The sequence below is a fragment of the Pinus tabuliformis genome, chromosome 2_2, assembly GCF_031772625.1.
Source record: "Pinus tabuliformis cultivar Carrire ecotype Pingquan chromosome 2_2, CPIR1, whole genome shotgun sequence".
In the NCBI taxonomy this organism is placed as follows: domain Eukaryota; kingdom Viridiplantae; phylum Streptophyta; class Pinopsida; order Pinales; family Pinaceae; genus Pinus; species Pinus tabuliformis.
The window spans coordinates 807,021,060-807,039,730 of NC_142300.1; the positions used below are offsets into that span (position 1 = coordinate 807,021,060).

Genomic DNA, 18,671 nt, shown 5'->3' on the forward strand with positions numbered 1-18,671 from the left:
CAGAGTTTGAATGAAAAGAACACGTGTGTTCTTAAAAGTTGCAGATGTGATAAGCCTGAAGGAGCAGTGGAGAAATGCTTAGAAGGTTCCAGCAGAGGACCAGTGATTACCAAGAGACCAGATCCGGAGGAAGGGATTGGTGAGGTAAGTGGCACCAGAAGAGTTAGTTGTTGCAGAGGCTTGGTGCAACTCATGGGTAAGGAACTCATGATGAATGAGATGACTACTGAAAGTCATAAAGGAGAGAACAGAGGTTCAGAGAGAAGCCACAGTAGAATGAGGGAGAAAGATGCCAAGACAAATGGCATATTGAAGCAGTGGACTGATGAGGAGTATGAGAAAGAGAAAGCTGAGATTGCAATTCATCTTGAGTTGTTAATGGAGTTGTTGCAGGAGAATATGAGAGGCCAGAGACAGGGTTGGCTGATGAGGAAGAGAGTGAAGTGGCAGAGACTACAACAGAAAAGAGATCGACAGATAAACATGAAGTTAACGGAAGAGCTGAAGAAGCTCGAGCAGATGATGGATGTACAGTTGAGACGGGAAGAACTCAGAGCAGCTGAGTTGGAAGAGGAGGTTTCCATTGATGAAACAGAGGAGGAGATCATTGATGATTTCTTGAACTATTGGGCAGATCCAGATCAGCTGGATAATGTAGAACCGTATATTTTTATAGCTGACAATTGTGATGTGATTACAGGTTTTACGGAAGAAGATGCGCAATCTTGTGAAACTGTCACAAGCATGGGAGATAAGTAATTTGAAGAAGAAAGCAGTGATGCTTTTACTGTTGTAGTACAAGAGGAAGTTCATGTGAATGAAGAAGAGGATCAGCTGGAAGAGCTGGTATATGAACCAACGGTTAAGGTTGTTGAAACTTGTAGTTTTCAAACTGACAAGTTGTATATGAATGCAGGGACTGTAAGTGATGGTGATGTTATGCTTCAGCAATGCCACGGAGAAATTGCATTGCTGGAATATTTGTTGAAGAATTCGGAGTATGACAGAGAGATGGCAGAAGAAAGAGTTCAGTACAGTGAACGAGTGCAAAAAGATATCATGGAAGCAGATGATGTGAGAGGAAGACTGGTTGACAGTCTTGAAAATTCTTCAGAGGATTCTTTGAGTAGAGAGAATCAGCATACTGATGTGCTGGTTGAGATGGGAAATTCAGGACAGCATATTGAAATGTTGGCAAAGGGAGAAAAGGCACTAAGGCCTTATGATTTTTGTTCTAACAGGTGTTTTGTGAATGCAGGTGTTATTGCAGGGGTTGAAGAATATTTGACTCAGTCGAGCAGTCAAATGAAGGGAGAAGAAGTTTTCTGTTCCAGAAGACAAGAGGGCATGGATGATCAGGTGGTAGTCAGAACAGAAACAAGTAAAGAAACAAGAAGTCAACAAGTGACAATACAGATAGAGAAAGTAAAAACTGATCAAGCCGTCTTAGCTCAGCAGCCGGGAGATTTATTGGACCAAGAGATTGAAAGTATCAGAATACTGATGATGAAAGAATCCCAGAAGAGACCAGCAGCAGTAAGACAAAAGAGAAGCAAGAAAAGAAAGATGGCGAAATATTGCAAGAGCAGAGCAAGTGGAGCATTACAACACGAAATATGGAGACCTGGAGAACAACATCAGATAACAACATCAATAGAGCAATTAACAAGCAAGGAAATATTACAAAATAAAATTTTGGATCCAGGAGGATATATCCAGACTTATGACCAGGTGGTCATGAATTTTCTTACATGGGGAGTCTGATGCAGGAGCATCAAGGGCATTTTTTATTTGTAAATATGTTAGAAAATGGGGTGTGACAATTTTTAATATTTTATTTAATTAATTTGTTATTTTAAATAAAATAGGAGTAATTGGCATTTTGCATCTTCTGGATTTGTAATTGAATCAAATCTATTTTCTTGTCGATGGACAAATGAAACAGTAATAAAGATTGAAATGGCGATGTGAAAAAATAACATTGCAATTTAAATAGATGCAGATCTTATAAATGCACAGTCGACTCAACTGGAGCAGTTTGGTCAAGGAGTACTTTACAAAACTGGAACAATGGACTGAGAAGTGTTAACCAGGTTTGGAAATCAGTGTGTTGACAGTGTTAAAAGTTAGGCAAGCAAGAGAGATGGGTGCAGCCCCTTCAGAAACGTGGAAGCTTCGATGAGTAGTAAGTTGTTTGATTGTGTTTTTTTCAAACCATTTCTTCTGTTAATAAGCGAATTCCATTGTAAAAGAAACGCAGAGTTGATACATCATTTAAATGGTAATCATATGGAGGCGTTAAATGAGTGATGCCATTGTAAAGATGTATGAACCATGAAAATCGATCCGTAATAATGGAAAATCCAGTTGAAAGAATGAAACGTTGTGGGTATATAAACACCGTTTGTTTATGTCGTATATTGAACACCGTTTTAACATAATGCAGGTTGAAAAGAAGATTAAGAAACCAGTAGCTTTGAAAAGAATGTCGTGAAGCCAACTCCTGGTAAAAGACAAGGTAATTGCAGAAATGAGGTTTATCACAAGTAGATCGGCCCTGGAATGTTTCAGCAAATCACACAACAGGTGTGTGAGGAGTGCCCTAATGTCAAGTATGAATGAGAAGGCAAGTTTATTACTGTTGATATTGAAAACGGCATGCGCGATGGACAGGAGATAGTATTTTTTGAGGATGGGGAACCTACTGTAGATGGAGAAGCTGGTGATCTAAAGTTTAAAATTTATATGGCACCACATGAAAGGTTCAGAAGGGACGGCAATGACCTACACACTACAGTTACAATTTCGCTACGGGATTCTCTTATTGGTTTTGAGAAGAGTATCCCTCACCTTGACTGGCCATTTAGTGGCTGTAGGTTCCAAAGGAATCACCAAACCTAAAGAGGTCAGGCGCATTCGAGGAGAGGGCATGCCCATACATCTGAGTACAAATAAAGGGAACTTATTGGTGACATATGAGGTTTTGTTCCCAAGTAGCCTCACAGAAGAACAGAAAATAAAAATCAAAGAAGTCTTTGCGCAATGATTGCATATTAGAGAAACAAAAGTTTTGTCAGATTGTTAGAGATTCATATTCAAATGAGATGGTGCGAATTTGCCAATTATTGAAATTGATTTTGGCATATGATGATGATGCATTTGTATATAGCAGAGAAAAAAGTTCCTGGGTATTGCAAGCTCTAGGCTTGCATCAGGCCTGGGAAATGGTCTTGTTGCATTGGTTTACAGAGATCAAATATATGACAGTAGGTGGAGCTACCTCTAGTATCCTGTATAACTTGATTCCCAACAAAATAATGACAGTGCGAGGCCTAGATTCATACACGACATGACACTTCCACAAGTATGGTTAGCCTAATAATACATCACAAACTTCAAGAGGAGCAACATCGCAAAATACCTCATATGTGAAGGGCTTAATGTTGTAGGGAAGGCAATATTTTTTTCTGACGCAGATATCTCACCCTTGGTGAAGCCACCCTATGGTGTATGGATGTGGGTGGTTTGATTAGTAGGCTCAACCACTTCATGACCTCTATTGAAATGAGGTTCTTTTTGCTCCTGCTGTCAACAATGAACTAGAGTGGAGAACCCTTCACCCACGTCTGTGAGTGGAAGAGTCTCTCTCTCTCCTCTATATCTTCAGGCTCAACCTCTTGGATCTTGCTGGTGGGAATACTCGCATTAGGCTCTGCATCAATAATATGCTTCCCTTTGTCATTCCCCTTGTTGATTTCTAACTCACAGTTTGAACATGCATTTGATTCCCTCAATCATAATCATAATATGTGTGTGTGTGTAATCATAGTTAAAAGTTGTCTCGTGCAAAAAACATAGTATTAAGTTGAGAAATGCTAAAGTCTAAAAGAAATTAATTATACTATAATAGTGATGCAAGGGCATATATATATATATATATATATATATATATATATATATATATATATATATATATATGATATTAGAGGAGGTTGGAGGATTCCGTGGACTTTTTTGCATATATATTAGTGGAGGATGTTGGAGGGTATTTTGGAAAAACAAAATTTTTCGCCAAACTTCAATTGATATAGTCATCAATCACTTTATTTACACTAAAGATGATGTTCTTATGGTAAAATTTTCTTATAATATGGAGAACAAATTATAAATTATAAATTTTTTTTTTTATTAAAATAGCAGTTAACGCTAATAAAACTAAAGTTATGGTAGAAAAAAAAAATATCACTTCTACTAATTTATGTCTCACAACAAAAACTTGGAGGAAGTAGAAATATCAAGCATATTAAAAACACCTAGCCAAATAGAGTGTGCATAAGGATAATAAAGGAAAAGGTGCACCACATCTTCCAAATACAATCTACACAAGATACAAGTCTCAGGTCCTATGTATCCTCTTTTAATTAAATTATCCCATGTTAAGATAATGTTCCTCCAAACCATCCAAGTAATTCACTTTAGCTTTAGAGGTATATCCCACTTCCATATCTTTTGAAAGCATAAACAATCCCCTAAAGTGTGTCGAACATGAGATAAATAGTTATTTGCATCCTTAACTGAGATCTTCCCATTGATGGATTTTCCATCTTATGAAAGTCTATCCATATTATATGATAGATATAAACCCACCAAGTATAATTAGAGAATGTACTTCTCCCATTCTCTAGCCAGCATTTTGGATAGGCAAATTTGTATATGAAAGACCTATTAAACACTTTAACAATATTTATAATAAATAATGTATATGAAAATGTCCATCTTAATTTAGAAGTGATATTAAAAGAATATAAATAAATAAAATAGAAATTGAATTCTATAATTTATAAATGGGTAAATATTTAAAGGTTATGATATTTTTTATCAATATTATGGATTAAGTTCATGTAATTTAATTAATAAACGAAGTGGTTCTATTCAAGGTAATTTTTTTGTCAATTTTATTCAAAATCTAGTACAAATTTTTAAAATCATATGTTTAAGTTGTTTAATTTGTAGGGAACAAGTTCCTCAGGGGTTTTTAGGGTGCAAAATTCATTTACGCATTCAAAAGTGTATTTTAAACAACAATAGATCACAATCTTGCTAGAAACTATATTTTTAGCCAAAAATCCATTTCATCTATTATTGTAACATACCCTTTTTGTCACAATTTCGTTTTCCTATATTAGGCTCCTAACATATTTATTTCTCTCTTTTATCGATCCTCTGAATGCTTCTTAAATTGTATATGACTAGATGACATAACCCACTTAGTTTCTTATACATTAATATTCAAGTTATAGATATGATTTCCTTGACATGGAATAATTTTTCAAGAGCTCTTTTGCTATGGTTTCTTTTCTTTTATCCATTGTGGATACCCATTATACATTTGTTTTCCTTTTACTTATTAACAAAATTTTACATTTGGATTCCTCACCACAACCCATGTAACACACCACTCATTACAATTTTATCAACCATATATAACCCATATCCTATATTCTAGAGTTGAGCGCCTTAACATATATTTACTTGTGTTATTTGCATGGGTTTTTATGTTGGTATATTACATTGTTGGGATCGCTATTTGGTATATCTTCATAGTGCATATAATTAATGTGGTAGGCACATGAAACCTTGGTTATGGACTAGCCTCCATGCATCCTCGCCCACACACTCTTCACATGGCCATCATGCCAAAAGTGTTAACGATGGTGATTTGATCTTTATGCATCAACAGTTGCGATTATCTGTAGAAAACCATAGTTGTATTTCACTTGTGAACTGTTTGTTGAGGTTTTTCATTTGGTAATTTGACTATGGAGGAGCACCACTCCATGGGTTTCCTCATTTGCAGGGTTTATTTCAATTTCAATTCAATTTATGTGGATTTTCAGCTCTGGTTTACTTATTGGGTTCTCTTACTCATGGCTTCGCCTGTTCTGGAGGATTCCTCCTTTCGCTACTCAACATACAATGATTTTTTTGTCATTTTATTCTTTGCAATTTTCCACTGTTTATTTTCATTTGTTAATTAACTTGTTTCTTGTATTGCGTGTAGGGTACAATGCAACATGAATATTTCTATGTGGGTTTTCTATGGTTTCATGTGATGAGTCAAGGGTGTAGTTTTCCTTCGGCCTATTACCTTCATGGTAACTAATATTTTTCTTTTATTGGTAAGTACTCCTACTTTTCTTTTCCTTCAAAAGGAATTTACTAGCATTTAAATGAACAAGGGTTTTCTCAATAATACATAGGGTTTATTTTATCACTACTTATTCCTTTTTCATTGTAGGTCTTGTAGTTCCTCGTGTAGGAGAGACTATGATGACCTTGTTTTTCTAACAAGATGAACATAGGTAAAAAAATATTTTTACTTATTCTCATTTCTTAGTCAAATAGTAGCATGTGGATATTGGGATTTGTTAATTGTCCTTTGTTTCTTTAAGTTATTGTCTACGTAAAGGGTTAGGGTATAGTTATCCTAAGACAAAACATAATTTTTGGTTCAAATGAACCATTTTTTGTCATAGCTAATTTTTTTTCATTTTAGTTTTCATTTCTTGGTTATTTTCTTGTGTGTATCATTTTGGCTCAAGATTGAGCTCTGGGGTTTTTTTCAAGCCCATACTAGCTTGCGGACCTAGTCACCCTTACAAGTAATTGATTCTGTCTTTTACCTCTTTTTTTTCTTACCTAGGGTTTCTCTTGCACCCGAGAATTCTACTTCATGATCATTATATGGGTTGCAAGTAAGCATAGTATTCCTACAATTTGTTGCAAAAGGGTCTTCATTTCTCTTGGTCCAAAGTTCACTTGTGGCACCGCTTTTTCTTTTCATGTTGGCCTCCTACCTAACATGCCTCATTTTCCTTATGCGAAGGCTTCGGTACTTTGTGGGATCAATTTTCCAAACCCTATCTAGGGTTTCTATGTTGCCTCGGAAGTTTTATTGTGCTCTTTATCGGTTATTTCTATATGGCCTTGCACGACTCCCTACTTATTTGATAGTGAGGAATTTTACTTAGCTTGGCCCTAGGTTCTGGGTGCGATTATATGGACAATACCATTTTCTCTCAATTTTGTTTATTGATTAATATATACCTATGCTAGGTTTATTACCAATCCTTAATTTTCTTTATATTTGTGCATCTCTATGTATAAGGAATAAACATTTAGGTCATTTCATTTGATTTAAAATATCAAACTCCATGTGGTTTCTCACTCGCGTGCACTTTTGTATTAATTTTGTAGCTTTACTTATATATACAAGCCACCAATTTACTTTTGTTAATTATATAGAGGGTTTCAATTCGGCCTGTTTCCATATTAATTTTCCTTTAATTACTAAGTAATTTCCTTATATATATATATATATATATATATATATATATATATATATATATATATAGAGAGAGAGAGAGAGAGAGAGAGAGAGAGAGAGAGAGAGAGAGAGAGAGAGAGAGAAACTAGTATCTTTGAGGTTGTGAGTATAGTAACTATTTATCCTTGTTTGTGTTTAATAGTTGTAGCTAACACATCTCCTCACAAACTTTGTTATTGGTTTGATTTTAGACTTTCATTCCTAGTCGAGTACTACGTATGTTCTTCAATAATGTTATATGGTTTGTATAATTATGGAACTAGATAGGTTCAATCTTGTGAACACCACCATCCTGTTATGCAGATGAAACTTTTATAACTACTTACCTGAGATATAATATTCTATTAGTCTAATGGAATATCATTAGTATTCCATGTTTCCTTACCATTTATCAACTAATATCGAGTATTCACGTTATTATTCATCATTGTTCCATAATAATGTTTAGTTTCTTATTTCTTAATCCATAATAAACTATGAGAAGAGTGTCCTAGTCCATATAGTCCTATATAGTAATGTTATTTATAATTATTTTCTTCCAAGCTACATCATCTTACCTTACATTTTTAAGATAGGAAATGGAGATATATATATATATATATATATATATATATATATATATATATATATATATATAGTACTCTACTTCCCTTTAACTTTACATAGCCATTCTCTATACAAGATAGACTCACAAATATAGTAGATAGGTCCTAAATTCCTTAATCATAGTTTATCCAACTGTGCACATACATAAGGGAATATAACGATACTCTCGTGCATTCATTCTCATCACTACAAAAATATATTTCATCAATACGTTTTAATTTATCTTACTATAAACAGTTCTTCTTACTTTCTAATCACATTCATTTCAATCATTTCTTAAGACTATAACCTATTTATGCATGCATATAATTCTCAGATACATAACTTATACCTTCATGCAAAATTGGTCAAGAACATAACATCTAATCCATCACCACTTCAACTATCAAATCTATTCTAATTTGCACAAAATTTTAAGAATAGAATTACACAGTAAACCCATGCATCATTTATAATGTGAAACCTTTAGTAATTTAAAACTAGAAAAACACATTAATTGGAACATAAATTATGTGTAAATGTAATAGATTCCTTGGGGAATATTCAGGAATAGAGTGCGTCCTAACCAACCACGAACTACCTTTTCTAGTTCCCTCAAGGTAAGATCTCATTTCCCTCTAGAATCAATAACCTATTTGATTCATAGGTGGTTTTCTTTTATAACTTTCTTCCCAACATATTTTTAGCAGCATCCTGCTTTAAGGTATGCCCACCTTTTGTCCTCGTCTTTTTGTCTTAGTTTTTTTCGAAAAAAAAATATTTCCTTTTTATTAAAGCATGTCTTTCTCTCATGAAGTTCTTTACTCCAACCCACTTAGTATTTATCTCCAACTATGTATTATGTTAATTTAGTATTATGTTAATTTATTATTACGCTAACTTATTTCTTTTAACTATTTTCCCCTAGGGATTTTTAGGAGACTTTCAAGGAAGGTCCATCATGTGGACTTAACTACCACAATTTTTATTAGGTTGGCATTGAATCTTCTAAACTTTAGTGCTCCTTCATGGATAATTCCACAAAAGATATTTTATTAACATAATTAAAACAAAATAATAATTGAATCATCACATAAGTCTTTAACATGGATAGCCATTCACTGCAATAATAGTTTAATGTTTGAAAATGACAATTGTTCAAAAGCTAAGATATAGGGGGTTTTACAATTTATTAGGCTACACTAAATTAAGTTTAATATAAGTTTAAATTTCAACAAATAAAAATAAATAATTTAAAAATAATAATAATAATAAATAAATATTTATTACATTTTTTTCAAAATTTTCAACATAAATTATTATTAATGTACTAGAATTTATGTTAATTTATAAAAATAATATTTACCAAACAAAACACTAATACTTAAGTATATTTGAGATATGAAACAAAATATATAAATTATATTATTTTTAAAACCAACTTAAAAGCATCTTAACTCAAATTCTTAATAACTTATAATCTCATAATTAAATTTAACACACTCTATTCTACCCTATTACTAAAAGTGACTATTTCCCTCATTTAGAGTAAGACAATGATTAAGTGTCTAATTGCAAAAACAAGGTGAAAACCAAGAGAAAAGCTAGTGAAAATTGCTCCAAACTCCAACGAGTTTCTTTTATGGCTCATGGAAAGTTAGGTTTTGGCTAAATTATTATGGAATAAGAAAAAAAATATAAATTAAAAAAGAGAAATTTTAGTGAAATAAATAATTATGGAATAGAAGAAAACTATGATACTATAAAAAAAAAATTGACAAATTCTAATCTAGAAAACTAATAAAATTTCTCTCTTACTGAAACGAAATAAAAAATCAACATTGTTAAAAAAAAATCAATCTTTTATTAAAACAAAGCAGACCAAACAAAATATTTTTTCATGATACTAAAATTTTGAAAAAAAAAATCTCTTGTAATATGATAACATAACCCATATTAAATCTCGTCAATACTAATCTCTTGTAATATGATAACATAACCCATACTAAATCTCGTCAATACTCACTTTTACCGTACCGTCCTCCATCATCACAAGGTTTTAACTTATTTTATAAAATTACAATTTCATAATATTTATTATAATACTCACCATACTAACCTTTCATCAAAATTATGATAATGTAACAATGTCCACGATGACACTATATATATATAAAAAATTGTATTCATAGCAGATTTATTTGGGTAATTTGGTAAAAACAATAAAAGAAACAATGTTTAATTGTTTGAATCATTTTTTAATAGCTGAATCATTTTTTTAATAGCTGAAATAGATTCAGTATATCCAAACATCCAAAATTTTGAAATTCAGATTTTAAAAATTCTTATTAAATTTTATCATAATTTTACTGAAATTTCTATTATTTTTCAAACTAATTTATAAACTCTTTAAACTACTTTTATCAAATCAATTCAATTTCAAATTTTGATGAGACCCGGGTTTACTTAAACTGCTTCACACCTCTCATGCCCAGCCTTCATTCCATTAAAATATCATTGAATAATGCAAAATTACTATCAAAATAGTATTGAAAAAATGCAGCAACAAAAAAACGATTTACAGATGGAGCGGTGATGGTAGTTCTCATATATATATAAATTATTTGAGATCAGTTGAAACGGTGAGGGAAGTCCCCTGCTCAGAATTCCTTAAAAATCCAAAACTTAATAAATTATTTTGAGTGTAAGAAAATACAATCAAAATAATAGTTAATATATTATACTATTTTTTTTTTTTTTTTACATCATAGGTATAAGTTAAAGCGTATTTTCTAAATTATTTGAGATGTGAGAAAAAGACAATCGAACTAGGTTTAATATATGATATTATTTTTTATATTATAAAATTTAAATTTGTTCTAAACATAAGTATATTTAAATATAAAATTGATATATTGAAAATTATTCATTTAAGTTATTTTATTTATTAATTTTAATGGGTTTATATTTTGATATTAAATTCATATTTTTAATTTTTTTAATTTAATTGGATTTGTTTATTAATTTTAAGGAATATGATAAATAATATTATTATATATTAAAAACCATATTAAAAAATGATGGCCAGGGTGAAGGAGTTAGAGACAATCTCCCTAATTTGCGAGGGAGCTCTTCAATATCTCGATCAACTTTCCTTTCTACTGCTTTGGGCACATCAGTCAATTAAACTGATATTTGACTTACTTACGCAACACTATATATATATGGTGCACCTCACCTCACATATCCCCACTATCGCAAGCACACATAATTATATATAACTGTTATGTTCTCCCTTTGCTCCTTGGCCTGATGCGAGATCGCATCGGCGATGATTATAGGTGGAACCTTAGCATGGACAAAGGCTCGGATGTGTATCGCACCAGGAAGGTTATGTATCTCCGCCCTCTATACTAGTTTCGCTCCATATATATAAGTCGCAATCACTCAAACCAAGATAGTCGGTCCTCAGAACCAACGGACCCCATACACTCATATACAGCCTTTAATACTTCGGCAGTTCCGCTATTTGGTGGTCGATTCAATTTAACACTTCCCAGCCTCCAAAATGACGGACTGAGCGATATGGATATATCGCACTTTATATTAATTCGCTCCCAATTTCAGAACTCGGCCCTTTGTCACGCTATGGCTCCTTTCGGATCGGAAGGCTTTGCAAATCGAGCATACAAATTCAAAGAACAGTTCCAAAGAACCTCTCGACGCCGATGCGGTCTCGGACCAATATGGTAAGAACTTACAGTTATAAGATTTCAAATATACAATGTCCACTTAATGAAAAATAGCTAGGGTTCTGAGTACAATCAGAATATACGCGCAATTGAAAGTCAAAGCCTATATAAACATAAAACGAAAGGGAAATGATTTCGACGATTAATAAATTGTAATTGCAGCGTAAGGAATTAGAACCATTCAACACCGTCGACACTATCCAATAACCTATGCACGCCTATTACGGAGTCATTAATAAGAGACGCCGAGAGAATAGTTTTCTTTCTTTAAAATAATATTATGGCGCTCGCTCCCTCCTCTCTCTTTGGAGAGTCCCTCCTCTCTCTTTGGAGAGCTTTGCTGCCTCTTTATTTATAACTAAGGATAGGCCCTCTCGGTCCTTATCCGATACAAAGAAAAGCATGCTTTACAGGATGATTTAAAGCTTGAAAAGCTATGTTACAATTAGCATGATTTATTGCTGGAATTTATTATATTTTTAACTAAGAAAGTATAGAAATTGTAGGCTAAAAGACCCCACTCCCTTGCCTGTAGATTTTTTTGGATTTTTGGAATAATTTGCAAGATTTTTGCATAGGACTCCCAAGGTAGAAAATTTCATGATCTCGTGATCATGTGTTTAGACCTATGTTTCCCTAGATCCCATATTTTGTGCTGCCATTTTCCACTTGTCACTGCTTCTGTTTGTTGTTCTTCTCCAGGTCTTCACACTTTATGCTGTATGGCCGCACTGACTAAGCCTTCATAATCTTTTGCTATCTTTGTTTTGTTGCTTCTCCTTTGTTTTAGTGCTCTTGACCTCTTCTGTGATACTCTCATCATTAGTTTTCTAATGCTTTCAATCTCTTGGTCCAATAAATCTCCTAGCTATTGATTTCTTGATGTCTAAGACAGCTTGCTCAGTTTTTACTCTCTCTATCTGTACTGTCACTTGTTGATTTCTTGCTTCTATGCTGGCCTCTGTTCTGACTGCCACCCAATCATCCACACTCTCTTGTCTTCTGGAACAGAGAACTTCTTTTCCCTTCATTTGACTACTCAACTCAGTCAAATGTTCCTCAGCATCAGTGACAATACCTGCATTCACAAAACAATTTTTTGAATAAAAACCATAAGGCTTCAGTGCCTCTTCTGCTCTTGTCAATGTTGTCTCAACTGGCACTATAAATGTCATCTCATATGCTGCTCTAGCTGTCACTATGGATGTTGCCGCCATTGATGTTGCTATCATTGCCACCATAGATGTTGCTGTCGCTGCTGCCATAGATGTTGCTGCCACTGCCTCCATAGATGTTGTTTCCTCCCAAACTTCCTAACCCTCTGCAACATTCTTTGGCTCACCACCTTCTTCTTCCTCTTCGAAAATCTTCAGTAATTGTCCACCATCATCTTGATTGATTTTCTCAATCAAATCAAGTCCTTCAAACATTGTAACCTCATCTTCTAACATTGTAGCAGCTCCAAAATTCTGCATACCAGTCTTCTCTTGGCTATTTAGGCAAGCCAACTCTTTATTGTCACCCATAGAAACAAGTTTCTGCATATGAGACATGACTGTCTTATCTTCTTTTTGCAACAGTTCTTCTTCCCTCGAGACAATTCCAAGTGATGGATTGTCTTCTTCATCACCTGCACTCACAAAACACTTGTTAAAATTAAAAACATAAGGTTGTTGTGCCTTATCTCCTTTTGGAAATAATTCAAATGGTTGCTATGTTTTCTCCTTCTCCTCTGTCAGCATATCAGCATGCTGATTCGAATTCTTAGCAAAATTCATAAGACTATCCATTAGTCTTTCTTCCACACCATGCGTTCTAATGATGCCTTCTTGCTCTTGTCCACTGCACTGAACTCTTTCATTTGCAATATCCCTGTCATACTTTGGATTCTTCAACAAGTATTCCAACAATGCAATTTCTCTATGGCATTGTTGCAGCATTTCGTCATCACTTATAGTCCCTGCATTCACACACAAACTGTCACTTTGAAAATCACAGAGTTCAACAGTCTCAACTATTGCTTCACTTATCCTTGCTACAAACTCATCTACTTCTTTTGCATCCATAAGAACTTCCTCTTGTGCTGTAGCAACTTCACAAGATTGCACATCCTCCTCAGCCCCTGTAGCCACATCAAAAGTATCAGCTACATTATCCAGCTGGTCTAGATTTATCCAATAACTCAAGAAATCATCAATGATCTCCTCTTCACGACTCAACGGTATACTTATCATCTGCTCAAGGTATTCCTTTTTTCCAAGTAACAGGGTTTTTGAATTAGTCTTATGTTCCGGCTCATATTCTTCTTGCAGAGGCAACAATGTATGATTGATACCATCCTTTCCAAACTTGTAGGTGTTTCTTTTCCCGTCATGTATGGCTCCTCTGTCATATTGCCAAGGCCTTCCAAGCAATATGTGACATACATCCATAGGCATCACATCACAAACAATATCATCTTTGTACTTGCCCACTTGAAATTCCACTTCACACTGTTCACTTATCAACAGTTGATGTCCCTTTTGCAACCATGACACTCTATAAGGTGTTGGATGCTTCCTTATCTTCAGCTTCAATTTCTCCACTACTTCTGTAGAGACCAAATTATCAGTGCTGCCACTATCAATGATCATCTAGCAACATTTCCCTTGGACTTTACATACTGTCCTGAATAAAGTCTTCCTTTGTGGCGGTTCAGTCATCTCCTTTGCTGGCTTAAGCAAGACTTTATTAACTACCAGAGATTCTCCTCTTTCAGGTGTATTTTCTTCCTCTGCTACTGCTGCCACTGGCATCTCTCCCTCAGCTGGAGCAACAATTGCATTCCTCTGCTTTGTGTCTGCATTCTCTGGACACTCAAAAGCTCTATGTCCCAGCTTGTTACATCTGTAACATCTTATTTCTCTGCCTCCTCTTCCTCTAGAAAAACTCCCTCTGCCTCTTGCATCACCTCCTGTGGGTGCATGCTGGGTTGAGCTACTGCTAGCTCCTTCTTTAGGTGTTGTAGATCCTCCTCTACCACCTTGACTTCCTTTTCCTCTGAAAGTCACTCTCCCTCTGGCAAATTGCTTCCTCATGAGTTTTTCCTCATCTTTCAGCGCTATTTGATAAGCTTCCTCTACTGTTTTAGGAGACAGCTGACTTATCTCATCGTGAATGTCCATCCTGAGGCCATTCTTTTTTTTAGCTACCTTCTCATCTGTATCTTGAACTTCTCCAGCTCTTATGCTCACTTTATAAAACTCTTCTGTATACTCTTTTACTGTTAAAGCTCTCTGTCTAAGATTTTGCATTTGTCTAAACAATGTTTGCTGATAATTACTTGGCAAGAACTTACCTCTTAACTTTTCTACCATTCGGCTCCAATTCTTGATTGGCTGCTTACCAAGTCTCTTCCTTTCCGCCTGCACACCATCCCACTAGAGTGCTGCGTGGCCTTTTAACTTGGTGACAGCAAACTTTACTTTCTTCTCATCTTCTGTTTCCTCGTAATCGAAGAATTTCTCCATGCTATTAATCCAGTCAATCAATTCTTCTGGATTCAGTCCTCCTTGATATACCGGTACTAATTGATTCCATGGCTTGGCTGTGGATTTCAACACTGACTGAAAGAACTTCATCTCAGGAGTAACCTATACAGCTTCCTCCTCTTCAGCAGCTTCAATTTCGGGCTCACTGACATCTCCATCATCTATGTTTCTATCCGAAGTTAACGCATCCACTCTAGCTCGCAGCTCTTCTACTGTTTCCATTAGTTCAGCATTTGCAGCAGATCGTCCTCTTCCACCACGTCCTCATCCTCTTCCAACTCTAAAAGCCATCCTTCTTCTGCTCCTGAGATTCAATTCAATGTCAGTTGATGGCTCTGATACCACTAATGATGGCGAGGGTGTAGGCGTTAGAGACAATCTCCCTAATTTGCCAGCCAGCTCTTCAATATCTCGATCAACTTCCCTTTCTTCTGCTCTGGGCACATCAGTCATTAAACTGATATTTCATCTCTTTTATTAACAAATAGTGGCTTTTTGGTGAAGCGATATCTAATTGACGGACTTACGCAACACTATATATATATATATATATATGCCACGTTATACAACGTTTACACCTCAGCTCACATATTCCCACTATCGCAAGCAATCCACCTAAACCCAAACCGCTTACGCACACATAATTATATATAACAATTATGTTCTCCCTTTGCTCCTTGGCCTGATGCGAGATCGCATCAGCGATGATTATAGGTGGAACCTTACCGTGGACAAAGGCTCGGATGTGTATTGCACCGCGAAGGTTATGTATCTCCGCCCTCTATACTAGTTTCGCTCCATATATATAAGTCGCAATCGCTCAAACCAAGATAGTCGGTCCTCCGAACCAACGGACCCGATACACTCATATACAGCCTTTAATACTTCGGCAGTTCCGGTATTCGGTGGTCGATTCAATTTAACACTTCCCTGCCTCCGAAATGACGGACTCAGCGATATGGATATATTGCAGTTTATATTAATTCGCTCCCAATTTCAGAACTCGACCCTTTGTCACGCTATGGCTCCTTTCGGATCAGAAGGCTTTGTAAATGGAGCATACAAACCCAAAGAACAGTTCCAAAGAACCTCTCGACGCCGATGTGGTCTCGGACCAATATGGTAAGAACTTACAGTTATAAGATTTCAAATATACTACGCCCACTTAATGAAAAATAGCTAGAGTTCTGAGTACAATCAGAATATACGCGCAATTGAAATTCAAAGCCTGTATAAACATAAAACGAAAGGGAAATGATTTCAATGATTAATAAATTGTAATTGCAGCGTGAGGAATTAGAACCATTCAACACCGTCGACACTATCCAATAATCTATGCATGCATATTACGGAGTCATTAATAAGAGACGCCGAGAGAATAGTTTTCTTTCTTTAAAATAATACTATGGCACTCGCTCCCTCCTCTCCCTTTGGAGAGCTTTGCTGCCTCTTTATTTATAACTAAGGATAGGCCCTCTCAGTCCTTATCCGATACAAAGAAAAGCATGCTTTACAGGATGATTTAAAGCTTGAAAAGCTCTGTTACAATTAGCATGATTTATTGTTGGAATTTATTCTATTTTTAACTAAGAAAGCATAGAAATTGTAGGCTAAAGGACCCCACTCCCTTGCCTGTAGATTTTTTTTGGATTTTTGGAATAATTTGGAAGATTTTTCCCCTCTGAGTCCTATGCTCGATCATCAAAAAAAATATTAATTTTATTTTCATTATTAATTTTATTTTCTTTATTATATAGATAGATATCATCTATTTCAAAATGAGACTTTCTAATATTTATTTTTTTTATTTTTATTTTTTATTTTTTATGGATTTTCTAGATTTAATAATGTGATAATATGATTTGTGATATATATGATTTAATGGATGAAATAAAATATTTTGAAAGTTGGCAATGATGTGACATATATCCAAGGTGGCCCAATAAGAAAGTGACAAGTGGTGATGACATATCAAGCATGATGGTGCGGCACCTCGGGAGTGTTATGAAACCAGCTCAAGAAAAGATAGAAAAGAAAGATCAACGCCTTAGAATTCAGCCTCTTCGAGGGGGCAACCTCCTTTACATTACATAAATGAACAATTCTTGGATGATACAAATGAAAATACCTCCTTTCTATATATAGGAGTCTAAGTGGTCCCAATACAATCAAAGCCTACATAACAATAATATTGTAGGGCACAACAATAACAATAGTGGGCTTCTATGTGGCACAATAGTAACAATATGGGCACTACATGGGTACATCAATATAATAAGTGGGTTGTACTAATAACAATAAGGGGTTACACTAGTAGTATAGGGGCCTAACATGCCCCTCTCCTTCAAAAAGCATTGTCCTCAACGCTTGAGTAGTTCTTGATGCTTCTGTATAAAATTCTTGTCCTCCCATGTGGAATATTCAGCAGGTAAGTTCTTCCACTTGATGAGATACTCTGAAATTGATCGATTTCTTAGCTGTTGGGTTCTTGTTTCTGTGACTGCTCCAGGTTCCAATATGATTTTTCCTTCCTCTTCAATTTCTGGCAATATTGCTTGAATTGGGATCTTTTGCCACTTTTGAATAAGTGGCCATACTTCTTCATCCTTCTTCCATTCATCCCTTGCTTCATTTATCCAATCTGGTTGGATAATATAAATAGCACAAAACAATGCTTCCACATCCTCATCCTTGAAGCGTCTTCCCATTCGGTAAGGTCGCCATTTTTTAAGTGCATGTAGTATTACCAACATTTCCTTCTCATAAATAGCTTGCTTGAGATGTAGCAGTAAAAATACCCAATCACTCACATCAAAACATTTTTCACTACGATGTTGATATACATGTTGTTTCATTTGATTTTGCACTGAAGTGGCGTTATCCTTTAAAAGTTGGAGAACTTGTTGTTGATGCTCGATATGATCTTTCTCTACTTGAACCTTTTTCTTCTTGATATGTCCTTCTATCTTTTGAGGAGTGGTAATTTCTTCCAGTCCTTTACAAGATATGGTCGGATTCATTTCTTGATGCTCGATGTGATCTTTCACTTCTTGAACATTTTTCTTCTTGATATGTCCTTCTATCTTGAGAGTTTGAGGAGTGGTAATTCTTGCCAAGGCTTTACAACATATGGTCTGATTCATTTCTTCTTTCTCTGGGGAGGTGTCCTGACGTATATCCTCTTCTTTTGATGTTTCTTGATCCTTTTCTTCCTCCTCTTCATATTCTATGTAAAATAATTTCTTCTCAGCACACCTATGACCTTTAGTGCATTTGCTATCACAATTGTAACAAAGCCCTTTTTCTCTTTTTTCTTCCAATTGTTGTGGTGTAACCCTTGTAGGTTGTCGAAGGCTAGGAGAAACAACACTTCCATCTTTATAGTTGTGAGGGGTACACTTCCTGGTTTCCATAATT

At 34.9% G+C, this 18,671-nt stretch overlaps 1 pseudogene; it reads left to right on the top strand.

Annotated features, from left to right (window-relative positions):
- The first annotated feature begins 2,354 nt into the window (after positions 1 to 2,354).
- LOC149195414 (dnaJ protein ERDJ3B pseudogene) lies at positions 2,355 to 3,100 on the top strand (annotated as a pseudogene).
- Positions 3,101 to 18,671: the final 15,571 nt, after the last annotated feature.